This window comes from Acipenser ruthenus, chromosome 14 (assembly GCF_902713425.1).
Source record: "Acipenser ruthenus chromosome 14, fAciRut3.2 maternal haplotype, whole genome shotgun sequence".
NCBI lineage: Eukaryota > Metazoa > Chordata > Actinopteri > Acipenseriformes > Acipenseridae > Acipenser > Acipenser ruthenus.
The window spans coordinates 27,377,529-27,391,765 of record NC_081202.1 but is presented as its reverse complement, the minus strand read 5'-3'; the positions used below and the strand labels follow the sequence as shown (position 1 = coordinate 27,391,765).

The window sequence follows — 14,237 nt, the reverse complement described above, 5'->3', positions numbered from 1 at the left end:
CTATGGGTTGGGGGCGAATTAAAATACTAACCTTTACCAATCAGACTGTTATTTGTTGTCTTGGAACTGAAAAATATTACAGACGTGCTCAAATTTGTTGGTACCCCTCCACAAAAAACGAAGAATGCACAATTTTCTCTGAAATAACTTGAAACTGACAAAAGTAATTGGCATCCACCATTGTTTATTCCATATTTAATAGAAATCAGACTTTGCTTTTGATTTTTTATTCAACAAAATATTGTAAATAATAAAACAAATGAAAATGGCATGGACAAAAATGATGGGACCGCTAACCTAATATTTTGTTGCACAACCTTTAGAGGCAATCACTGCAATCAAACGTTTTCTGTAGCTCTCAATGAGACTTCTGCACCTGTTAACAGGTAGTTGGCCCACTCTTCCTGAGCAAACTGCTCCAGCTGTCTCAGGTTTGATGGGTGCCTTCTCCAGACTGCAAGTTTCAGCTCTTTCCATAGATGTTCGATAGGATTCAGATCAGGACTCATAGAAGGCCACTTCAGAATAGTCCAATGTTTTGTTCTTATCCATTCTTGGGTGCTTTTAGCTGTGTGTTTTGGGTCATTGTCCTGTTGGAGGACCCATGACCTGCGACTGAGACAGAGCTTTCTGACACCGGGCAGTACGTTTCGCTCCAGAATGCCTTGAGAGTCTTGAGATTTCATTGTGCCCTGCACAGATTCAAGGCACCCTGTGCCAGGCGCAGCAAAGCAGCCCCAAAACATAACCGAGCCTCCTCCATGTTTCACTGTAGGTATGGTGTTCTTTTCTTTGAAAGCTTCATTTTTTCGTCTGTGAACATAGAGCTGATGTGACTTGCCAAAAAGCTCCAGTTTTGACTCATCTGTCCAAAGGATATTCTCCCAGAAGGATTGTGGCTTGTCAATATGCATTTTAGCAAATTCCAGTCTGGCTTTTTTATGTTTTTCTTTCAAAACTGGAGTCCTTCTTCCATGGAGCCCACTTTCGCTCAAAAAGCGACGGATGGTGCGATCACAAACTGATGTACCTTCACCTTGGAGTTCAGCTTGTATCTCTTTGGCAGTTATCCTTGGTTCTTTTTCTACCATTCGCACTATCCTTCTGTTCAATCTGGGGTCGATTTTCCTCTTGCAGCCGCGCCCAGGGAGGTTGGCTACAGTTCCATGGACCTTAAACTTCTTAATAATATTTGCAACTGTTGTCACAGGAACATCAAGCTGCTTGGAGATGGTCTTGTAGCCTTTACCATTACCATGCTTGTCTATTATTTTCTTTCTGATCTCCTCAGACAACTCTCTCCTTTGCTTTCTCTGGTCCATGTTCAGTGTGGTGCACACAATGATACCAAACAGCACAGTGACTACTTTTCTCCATTTAAATAGGCTGAATGACTGATTACAAGATTGGAGACATGTGTAATACTAATTAAAGAAACTTATTAGTTTGAAATATTACTATAATCCAGTTATTTATTATCTTTTCTAAGGGGTACCAACAAATGTGTCCAGGCCATTTTTAGAATATCTTTGTAGAATAAGCAATAATTCATCTCTTTTCACAGCTTCTTTGCTTTATTCTATGACATACCAAAGGCATGCAAGTATACATGATAAAATAGCTTTTAATTTCATCACTTTTCAGGAGGAATGAAGCATTATTTCAATGAGCTGTAAGGGTACCAACAAATTTGAGCACGTCTGTATTTTACAGCAAAAGGTAAGGGTTATTAAAAAAAAAACAAGAGATAATACACTCATGTTATGACCCTATGGCCTCAGTAGCCAGGTAAAATATCCCAGATAGAATATGATTTCCCTAAAGGCACAGATGTCAATGTTAGGTTCACTGAACTAATTTAATAAGTGGAAAAAATGGAGGTGGGTTTCAGCTTTGCCTGCCTATTTAGCAATAGTTATCAGCATGCTTTAAATTAAATTTGTGTTTATAATTTTAAGAGCATTTAAGTTGTCATTATAGTATGTAGCCCCATGGTAATGTGTTGTAAATGCTCCCTCCATAATAAAATAATTAGGATTGTCATGGTGTGCCTAAAATTACATTCTCACCATTATGGAAACTTAAAAATGAATTGTGAGACAAGTTGTGGGTATTGTATGGTACAAGCTTAATATCTGATTGCAGTAAGGCTAATATCTACCAATAATCTATGTACAGTAGGCATTATTTTTTTTATGAATTTTAATGTTTTTGTCCTAGACATACACAAGTGTAGGGAGTATCTTATGATGTAAGAGCTTTTTACAGTGTCAATAAACTGAATACTGGTTAGTAATTAATTTGTTTCTTACATCTTAAATTAGATCAGAACAAGTTAAGGGGTGGGGGGTGGGAGGGTATCCTTCACCTCACCACTGAACTAAATCCAGCCTTTCCTTCAATTCAGAGACTGCATATGTGGGCTTTTGCCTCCTGTACAGCAAGCAATCTATCATTCTACCCTCTGAGCTCCTTCAGCACTTCTGCAGTGCTACCATCAGAAGTTTAAACCCAATGCCTCTTGCATTATAATCACAAGTCATGCGTGTTCCCAAAAAGAAAATAGAAGCAAATCTAAAATTGCAATTAATTGCAGCAAGAGTCTGGAAGGAGTTAAGACCTGTTCCTAAATGTCAGACAGGATGAGAGCATGCCCTGGGGGCCTATGAATATTACAGCATCAAGGAGCATTCCTGTGGAATACTGAACGCCACGAGAGCTGCAGCTCGGCTCTCGGTTTTGTGCTGTCTGCATAAACAGAAACGCACTGGAGATAACATCTAACATGCTCAGACGAAAAGGAGAGAGAGAGAGAGAGAGAGAGAGAGAGAGAGAGAGAGAGAGAGAGAGAGAGAGAGAGAGAGAGAGAGAGATCCACACAGGAAAGCATACTGCTTTGCAGAATGGTTTCAGGTAGTGAGTCTTTGTAGAGGGGGTTGGGTCAGACAGGGTCCTACAGGACCTTAGGGTAATATTGGTGAATTATATTTACCCAAAACATAGTACCTTTAATGTTTGATGAATCAAAAGTTTGCATTGTGGATATCTGTTTTTCTTCCTGAAACTATTTTGCATTGCTATAGTTCAGTTTGTATAAGGTAGATGAATCGGATTAGACACACACACACACACACACACACACACATTCTGCACCAGCTGAACATATGTAGCCTGTATTTTCTTTCTCTGCACCGCCTTTCTGTAAATATTACATCCTCAATGGAAATAGCCGTTTGCACCACACACAAACACCCACACCCACAATAGGTGTTCATACACAGTTTTCATCTAGGCTACTACTTTCAGAATGACATTTTCAGGTTCCATACAATTTGTTTGAAACTATACATATATAGACCCCCTCATTGGTATTTAATGGTATTGTTTAATCAAAAAAAAATAATCAGACATTAACAAGAAATAAAATTAGACATTTAAAGTCCATTCATTTCTGGTAAATTTCATGTATGGATAATCTATGATAAGATTAGGACTGAGGTTTGGATTAAGGTTACTGTGTTAAGGCTACTGAAATGGCACATAGTTTTCACCACACCAAAATAGTGAGGTTCAAGAACAGAAATTGATTTTGAATCATCGAACAAATACTCAACAGACCCTCCTAATCAAGGATTATGACATTAACATGCAGTTGATGTAAATGAAGTCTCCCCAGAGGTTACCTGGTAGTGGTATCTGTGCAGTCTTGGGATACAATAAGAAGTTTCTGTGTTTCTTTTCCTCCTGCTCTTAAGTAACACAAACAGCATTGACATCTAGTGGTGAAACTACCCAAATACATAAACCATTACTTAAACCATCATCATCAGCACCAGCATCAAGTCTGTACTGTATTATACTTGACAGTCCTTAAACTGTGGGATTCTTAAAATATGTGTGGTGTGATGAACCCATTGACCAAGATTGCCTGCAATAAAAATAAATTGAGTAATATTACTTCATTACTACTATACCTATGAATATTCAATATCATAGACGGTGGTAGGAAACCTTGGCTTATCCTGCCCATTCCATTGCAAGACTTTGTTCCAGCCAGATCCTTAATTATTCAATTGATCGCCATCAGGATACAATAGCATACAATAAACCAACCAAGATAATACCAGGTCTAAAGAAGAAGGGCTGAAGAAGTTCAGGTTATTCTAATTAAAATGGTGATACTTTGTGGGTGCTATTTCATATTATGCAGTCTTAAATACTAGGAAGGTAATTGATAAAAACAAATTATATTAACAGTTCACACTGGTTGTACGTGAAACATTACCTATTTGAATTTAGACATTGATATAGATGTATTGTTATTTAGTTTTATATATATATATATATATATATATATATATATATATATATATATATATATATATATATTCACCTTTTTTGTAAGACATAACAGTGAAGGTAAAATGGCTGCTGTCAAAATCTGTATCAATTGCAGAAGAGATTAGAGATGCATCTAGAGTGCCATCTAATGGTGAAACCAGATTTTTACTAGGTCCCCTTTGAGCCAGGATGCACAGTCCCAGTATTCAGCCAGGGCAATGGCTCTTATTTACAAATCCCACAGGGTCTTTAGTGTTTGCAAATATGCAGGTCATATCTATTCAGACTTACTGTATGCACAAGATTGCCTTGACAAATAGTATTTGTCCTTATTCGCACAGTATGTGTCTATACTAAAGCTAATGCAGTAGTGCAATATTACATGTCATACTGTATGTTAACATTCTGGCAATAAAACACGTTGATGTTGATTTGAAATGAAAAGTTTATATATATATAAACTTTTCATTTCAAATCAACATCAAGACAACACAAGCCAATAAGTGCCATTTGTGGATGTGGAGACCAAAACTCATTCTTCAAAGATCCCAGCATGCTGAGTTGGAAAATGATTTCTAAATGATAAATACAAACAAAAACAGGAAACAATTGGTCTGTTGCTAATCAATTCCACAGGATATCTTAAGCTATACAGTATATCCAACCAGTCAATAGTACTCCATGTAGTTTACATAGCTTGTAAATGGTTTGTAGTCATTCTCAGCAATTCTGAGTTCTGTTTTTCCAGTGCTGACAAGTATCCTTCTTTTTTTTTCTTTTTTACCATGGCGGTGTCCTACAATAGTTTTATTTTTGTAGCCAAGTTGAAAAGTCAGAGTATCACATTTCTGGTATCTGGAAGCACAGACACATGAACACCAGATACCCAAGCAAGCTGAATTGCAGTTGGAGAAAGCTATCAGAACAAATGAATACATCTCTGCATTAGACCAAAAGATCTCAGAACAATTCAGAAACATCATAAAATGGTAGAACAAACAAACACACAAATGGAATTCAAAGATATACACATAATGAGTTTCATTCTGCACCAGTGGGAAATGTGGAAAAAAAGCTTGCATTTTTCTTTCCCAAAATCTTTTTCCCATTATCAGGGATGCTATCCAATTTTTCTTTTATCATTTTAGAATTTGGACACTTACATCAATCATAAAGGTGCAAATTAAACCTGACCCAGTGAAGAAATGATGAACAGCTTTTTAAAAAGCAGCTTTTGTTTGGCCAAGCGTGGGATTTTTCTTCTTGTTTATTTTCTAATCAGTGCTGTGAGCCAAACTATAAACCTTAACACAGAGCATGATTTATAACAAGACGCTTTGGAATGAGGGTTGGATTGAGTATATGAAATAAAATGCTTTTATAGAAAATCGTCAACTAATAAAGAACAGATGGCCTTTATATGGCAATATCTGATAGCTGCTGCTACTGTGATTTTGGTTGTATGGCAGTATTGGAACACTTCATTTTGTAAAACTTTTAAAATCAGTTATGCTTTTCGAAAGGACTCCGTTCTTAATTATAAAGTACCTTACTTATGTGAGCATGAATAATTTTCATGCTCACATAAATAAGAGCAAAGTAAAAAGTCAAACATTTTAAAAAGGTATAAAATGCATTTGTCTTTATCAAATGTTATTGGTAATGTCCTCTTACCAGAACTTGGTATCGGTTCATTTTTCTAGAAACTGCACAAATAAATTTGCTCAAGGTTACAATAGCACCATCTAGTGTTTACTGGTGAAATACCCTACCTCACTCAGCTAACTCATTAAACAGTAATAATATAAATGTGTCTTTTTTGGCAGTGTAGTAATCATAATTACAAAACTACATATTTATTTGTCCGTAATACAAACTTTTTTTTATTCAGAATATAGAAAAAAGTGGAGTGCATATAATAAACAAGGAATACATCTAATTTGTTCTAATTACTAAAAAGAATCTGCAACAGACTTAATTGAAATGGATAATTTGATAGCCTCTGAGGCACCTGAAAGCATGGGCATCAATATTCCTCATGTCAATATTGTTATGCTCTAAATGGACAAGGACTAAGTGGCTCATTTGAGGTTTGTTTCCACAGAACGAATCCCGGGGGATAGACTTGATTTTGTTATTGTTTAGGGCCACTGAGTGCATCGTTAAAGGAAGCCGACGAGGAACTTCAAGGAGATGGTTGTGGCTGATGTCCAGAAGATGCAAAGCCGACATGCCTTTGAAAGCACCAGCGGCAACCTTGGCTATCTTATTGCGAGAGAGCCCAAGTTGCTCCAGATTTGGCATTTTTAAGAATGCATCTTTACTCACTGAGTCAATTCTGTTGTCCTCAAGAACTAAGTTCTTTAATGCTTTTGGGAGATGTATGGGTAGCAGATGTCTTGTACTAGCCTACAGATGCCTTGATCAGACTGCACCCAGCTACCTCCAGACCCTCATCTCTCCCTACACCCCCACTCGACCTCTCCGCTCCGCCTGCACTAGAAGACTGGCTCTACCTCCGCTACGCTCCCCTGCCTCCCGAGCCCGCTCCTTCTCCACCCTTGCTCCGCAGTGGTGGAACGACCTTCCTACAGATGTCAGGACTGCCCAGTCCCTGACCACATTCCGGCGCCTCCTTAAGACTCACCTCTTCAAACAGCACCTGTAGAACTCCTCTGTTGTATCCTGGGACACTATCACCCTTCATTTAAATATGCTTTATTTTGCTCTTATCTGCCCCCTATTTTACTGCATTTAATCCTGTACCTCAGAATATTGTAATCTGCCAAGTGTTTAATCTGTAGTATTTTGTACTTAATCATATCCTGATGTAACTATCACTACTTAATCATATCCTGATGTAACTTTCACTATTATCTGCTGTATTATTGAATTGTGGTTTGTCACACTTGAGAATTATTGTATTTCTTGTTCTTATTGTATGACTTATATTGTAACACTTGAATGTATTTGTATTTGCTTGCGATTGTAAGTCGCCCTGGTTAAGGGCGTCTGCTAAGAAATAAATAATAATAATAATAATAATAGATTAAGACGGTTCTTCCCCAGGTTGAGGTTCTCAAGATTAACCATGCGACTGAAAGAATTTTTACCAATACCCTTGTTGGTCAGGAGGTTGTTGCGGAGGTCAAGGTAAAGCAGTTCAGAATAGTCTGTAAAGATGTGGGCTGAAATTGTGTCTGTTTAGTTTCCTTCCAAAAATAGTTATTTTAGGTTGGTGGGCAATGGTTGTGATTGAGACTCAATGTTTGCAAATTGGTGAGGGAACTAAAGGTTCCAGCAGGGATTGAGTCATTGTTAATGCTGATGATCTTCAGGCTCTTGCACCTGCTCCACGCTTGCTCTGACATCACACTGATGTTGTTGAGGTTCAGCCTCAGCTCCTCCAAGGTCGGGGGAAGGTCAGTTGGAAGTTCTTGTCCAGGTAGAGCTGTGTAAGCTTCTCTATTCCTTCGAAGGTTCCCTCTATGGCACTGTCAGTCAGGCGGTTGTTGCTGAGTACCAGGAACTCCATTGTGAGATATTCCTTCAGCAGATCCAACTGAATCAGGTCTATCTTGTTGTTCATGAGCAGCATATACCTGGTGTTGTATGGGATTCCGTATGGGATTTTATCAACTCCTTTATCAGAACACTGCATCACTCTGCAAAAAAACATACAATGAATATTAAAGTAGGTACTGAGTACACTTTTTTAAACAGTACCAATTTATTCCTCTGTCCACCCCAACTCTTCTGTCCACCCTACATTAACATTTTAGGATGAATTTGTCAGTGCAGCAGCTTCAAATCATTGCAGCAAAGAACAAAAGGAATTTGGTATACTTGGTAAAAGGTATTTTTACCTATTATATAGAAATAAATTGCTGCTTTCGTACTCATTTGAATAAAATGTACAATAAGTAATATGCTTATTTTAATCTTACCTCCCATAACAGGCACACTCTGGTGGACAGTAATCATTCTTGAAATAGGGAAAATAGGGGATCTTTTCTTCCTTCTTACCTTTTTCTTGCTTTTCTTCTGAGGTTTCTTACCATTGTTAGTTTTTTTCCCTTTGTTCAAAATCGGTTGTTTTTTAGCCTTTTCCTTGGGCTCCTTACTGGCATTCTTCCTTTTTTTCAGGAACTGTGGCATTTTTTTAAAGTTCTTGGCAGTTTTTTCTTTGATGCTCTGACAGCTTTTGAAGAGTTTGATTCCATGACTTGTACAGCAGGGGGAACCAACTCCATCTCAAACAAATCAGGGAGTCTGAACTCGCTTTCCCTTAGCGACAATGTTGAGTTTAAAGTATCAGTACTAATATTCGCTATTGGGGCTGCTGCTTTCTCCAGGAACACTGATGTTTGTGTCGAATTAAACTGTACTAAAATATTAGATGTAGGAATTACTTTGGAACCCTCCTTCTCCTTGAATCCAGTTGTGGAACAAACCCCTTCAGGAATGCTGGGCTGTGTGGTGGTGGGATCACCTTGATATAATACGGTGCTATTGTCTGTATTTTTTTGTTTCCTTCATTGGGATCCACACTGAGGTCATGCCATGCCTTGCCTTTGCTTTCAACCACAAATGGCGATGGTGACACAGTTACAGTGGCTGCGGTTGACTCAAGAAATAATAAACCGGCTTGAGTTGTATTGTCTGTAGTCCCTTCATTTACTATTACTGTGATACTTAAACCTGGAGGAAAAAACACATTGTCACCATTTGCTGTTTTGGTATGAACCTGTTCACATATCTGTTGACTGTGTAGAAGCACACAAAGTTCTTGATTCTTAATTGTTGTTATTTTATGTAACTGCACTTATAAAAACCCAAAGTGCCACATGTACACTCTTATTGTATTGTATACATGTGTGTGTGTGGGACTCTGATAGTAAAGCCCTAAATCCTATTCAACTAGATATTAATTGCAATCCCAATGGGGGGGTGTATTTCTGCAATACTGTTGGAGTAATACTTGACAAAATGATGTCATTCTATTGTTTATAAGAGCATGCAGACCTATTATCATTCATTACAGTATGTCAGAAATTAAAAGACATACAGCAACGCACATAATGACAACGAGACAGACAATTCATTTCATATTCACTACTTACTAGGTTGAATTATATTTGCCCAGATTGGTAGTACAAATGTCCACATAATACATGTCAATATTTTCATGGTTTCTGTAAGAGGAAAACATATACAATTAAAACTAGGCCAATACTGTGCATTTAGTCCAATTGTACAGTTATATGTGTCAGTTTAAATCTATAGAAGAAATGTCATTGAAATAAACTAAAACTTTATCAACAAATTATTTAAATTACATTTAGCTGGACAGATTTCTGAAAAACTATACTGTTGTGTCTTTTAATATTCCTGTTGTGTTGCTCAGGTTGCCTTGAAGTCTGCACTCATATTAAGGGCTACTCTGTAGCAGCATGTTCCATTGGTTTCAATAGATGTGCTCATTCACAGTGCTCTTCTGCATTATTGAGTTCCAAACTTGGGCAAAAGACAGGACAGATAATGATGGGCTTTTTATCTCTTTTTAAAAAAACAGAATCTTCCAATGGAATGTTCACACTTAAATGATGGAGAAGAACAATCTTTATAACAAAATACTGTAAGCATGTAGATAAAACTCACAAAAAGGTAAAAAGGAGAAAGGGACCACTGAAGTCTCTATGTTTGCTTTAGCACTTAGACCCTTGTGGTTAAACTGTTGCATTGTGGTGCTATGTTTTTCTGTTGCGGGAGTGTGGCATGCATTTTCATTTATTCTTAAATTCTACAGCTCCTATAGCTTGGTGGAATAGCCTATATTTGGAAATTACCAGAACGGATCCTTGTGAAGATGATTTATGAAGACAAGTCATGACCTTCTGGACAGCTACACTTCCTTCACCATTATATACAGAACTAGTTAATACATTGCATGGCTCTTTTGCTAGTAATTGGTGCTCATAAATACAGATACCCTGATCAGTTAACTGTATGGCCAGTTTGATCATTTACAGTAGCTGTCTTTCACTGCTACTAGTTAACTAAATACTGAATACTTGGTAAACTTCCAACAAATATACATATTTTCCCTTTAAGTCCAATTTAAAAATGAACGGTAATACATTTAGTAAAGAATATCTGTTCATAAGTACTGATCGCCACTTAAGAAAATGTGATATGATGGATTTATCATAGAATGTGGCACATTATTGTCCAAATTCGGGAGATATATTTTCAGGTCTTCAGGTCTGTTTCAACCATTCAGCCCTTGAAGACTGTCTTCTTTACACCAACTTCTTTAATGTGATCCTGCAATGACTGATTGGATTACACCCGAACATCATCAAAATAACTGGTATACCATCCCACACCCCAATCTCCCCCAAAAGCTCCCTTACTGTAGATCTAGGTTTTATTCACGTATGCAGGTGATACGTATAGGCTACATATTCAGCATGTTTTATATACATTCTTGTGACAGAGAGCGAATGAGTCCTAGTCAACAATCTCCCTCCCGATCGGTGGGGGTGCTGTGTAATAGGAACAGAGCGCCTCGTACTGGTTGCCCTGGCAGTTCATTCCAGGGTCAGTCGGAAGCCAGCCAGTCAGGAAGGGGATGGACTCACATTGCCCGAAGTCCTCGTCCTAAAGTGGTATGCGATGTGTCAGTCATGGATTGGAGGAGACATGACTGAACTAGCTATTGCAGGGGGCGTGATCAAAGGGTATATTTGGGGGTGTGACGATGTAATCTGTTCCTTTTGATGTGGTTACGAAATTGACCAAAAAGGAAATGGACCATGTAAAAACAATCGTGAGTGTTAAGTGTTTGTTTGTTTTGTGAAATCTAACTGTATGTGTTTGTCACTGATAGACGGCTAACATGATCCAGGAACAGTCGCTACAGGCCAGCAACTAGCCAGGACTACACTGCACCACTTGACACTGTAAATGACCTTGCACCGCACCTGCAATCAGAGCACACACTATCAGGAGAAGTGGCCGTGTCTGTGTTGTGTGTTTGTTTGTGTATTATTATTTCGGGACTCAACCCCGTGGTTTGACTGCTGACAGTACCCATTGTTGGGTAGAGTCAGCATTTATTATTTCACGGTCCCAAACCAAGGAAAAGAAAGAAAATAAAGAACTGTAACTTTGTGTCTGTCCTTGTTGGAGCACCTGTTTCACCTAATCACCTGAACACTGTAAACCACACTTTCACAATTCCTAATTTCAGTTCCTTTTACATGACAATTTTACATTCTTAAATGAATTGTGTCTCTTTAGTCATAATTGATCATATAATGAAAGCTGGTGTTCAAGAGACAGTCTTGTAAACAACACAAATGGGTTGATATGTATGTGTACAGTACAAGTTAAAAACTGACTTTTTATCTTCATGCAACACTTTATTATACATTGTACAGTATTGTATTGTATCTAGTTGGGAGACTCTCTACTGAGCCCTACAATTAACAGAGGCCCAGTGGTTTTCAGTGATACCCAATGCATTGCTGGAATAGTCACACAGGGGCTCAAATGATGACACATCAATGCTTCTTTGCAAAAGACTGCACAGATGGCAAAAATCTGCAGAAGGGTTTGGATACCATAATTTTAAACCAAGGATGGGAACCACTTTGGATACCAAACAATCTAAACCAAGGATGGGAACCACTTTGTAGAAAGGTATGACATATGATATATTTGAAAGCTTTGCACATCAATAGCATGAATATATTTGGCACAATAACATACAAGATGAAAATAAATCACTAGCTGGCATCAAACTGAAATAAATGAGCTTGTAGGAACCTGCATGACGTTACCATCCTGTACTTTACAAAGCCTGCAGTAAATGCTGTCCATTTCCTACAGATGTCTTCTTTTCGACTGTAAATTATGTACTTCTATATTGATGCACGTGGCTCAGTGGCTAGCAATGCTACAAGTCCAAGGCAATTATGTCTATGACTAAGCTAGTGCCATTAACTGAACTTTGAAAGAGGTTATAACCAAGGTCTTTAATTCCTCACATTCGTACACAAAGCCTGCATTGTTCTGCTGTTGACTGTTTTGTGTTCTGGACTACTTTAGCTTTGACTAATGAAGACAATTGTTAGTGTTACAATGTTTTAAATTCACTTCCTGTGTTACCAGGAAGTTTTATATTACTACTTGATTACTTGTATTTTTTGTGGAAAGATCTTTGGGTGGTGCCACATTTCAAATATTTGGTCTATGTCTATCAACACTTCCAAAGAACCAGGTATTTGAGATTCATTTGTTAATGCAAGCCCTGTTGACCAGACCAAGCCCTATCTTATTTCTGATGTCTGATCTTGTGAGTGATTACGAAGGGGTGACAATCTCTTTAACTTCCCTTTCTTTCTAAAGGATGAGCTAGTGGTTTTCAGCCAAGTATCCCCAATGGTCCAAGTTTTAGTTTCAAACAGTTCTCTTTTTTTCTTGTATTAAATTAGTAATGAACATAGACTGGATCCATTGTACACAGTGGATCCAGGGTTGAAAACCACTGACTTTGACTGCTGTTTAATTAGAACTGTAAAACAGTATCATGAGAGGGCAGCAATGCTCAGATTTAATTAGGGATACTGATACTTTATTGGGGAATTGAAAATGAAAGAACACAATGTTATAAACAGCTTCAGGAAGTAAAATATTGACTTTCTTTTAATCACAATATTCATTTTGTTATTATTATTATTGTGTTTTTTTAAAACCGTAGAATTGACCTTAACTTTCCTTATCGCCTTCTCCCTTCCTCCGCACTGGGCACTATAGTTGAAGAAGAAGAAGAAGAAGAAGAAGAAGAAGAAGAAGAAGAAGAAGACATATTGTTAGGGTACTGTGGTCCATCATTTGTGCACATATATTGTGTTTTGTGTTATTATTATTATTATTATTATTATTATTATTATTATTATTATTAGATATCATGCTATACAAATATGCATTATCCAGAATAATTAACATTAAATATTTTAGAGCTCAAGATTTCATTTTATATGTTCTGAAATCAGTGCCTTTTGATGTATATAACATTCAGGTAGTTTCATGCCTTATTATCCACATAAATCACAATGTTGTCCTCAATCTGAAGATAATTTATTATGATTGAAAGGGACATACATGGGCTAAATGTGATCCCTTGTGATAATCTCTGTTACAGTGTAAATTAGACAGAACATCTGCTGCTGTAAAACGTTCTCTTTCTAATAAGTGCCTTTCAACGGTACTCAAAAGTAACCTTGTGTGTGGTCAGGGGGCAGGAGCTAGGACTCCTCCCCCATTCTGTCCCACCAATATTATCTGCCAGTCTCCCTATTTAAACCCCAAGTCATGCCCTTATTCTCTGTCTTGCATTTTTCGTTTGCGTATCGCTTTGTTCATGTTTTGCTTTGTTCATGTTTCGCTACACAGCTGACAACCACAACTGACCAATCTACCCACGACACCACAGAACCCACCAGATTCAGATTCTCGAATGCTGAATCTGAATTCCTGAATGATGGCCACGTTTCTCCTTCTGAACATCCTCAACTCAAAGAATCAATTTCAGTTGTTCAGCAAACCAGACTTTGCTGTGCTGCTTATCTGTTATTGGTAGTGTTGGTTAATAGCAGATAGGAGTTTTTAATGGCGCCTCTGTGGAAAAAAATTCTGTGGGCTGAGGTCGAGTTTGAGATGATGCGAGTGTGGAGAGGAAGATCTGGGGAATATATAAGGAATACAGTGTAGATAGGTGTCACTGTACACTGGTCTTGGTCAAAAGTGAAATTAGTTTTCTTTAGAAATAATCATCTATTGGAAGTATCTGGTTAGTTTGCTGTTTCTTTTCAGAAGAAAACCTGTGA

The 14,237-nt window shown here is 37.7% G+C and overlaps 1 pseudogene; it reads right to left on the bottom strand.

The window, feature by feature from the left end:
* Positions 1-6,315: 6,315 nt before the first annotated feature.
* On the bottom strand, positions 6,316-13,917 carry LOC131697473 (biglycan-like; annotated as a pseudogene).
* Between the last annotated feature and the right edge of the window lie 320 nt (positions 13,918-14,237).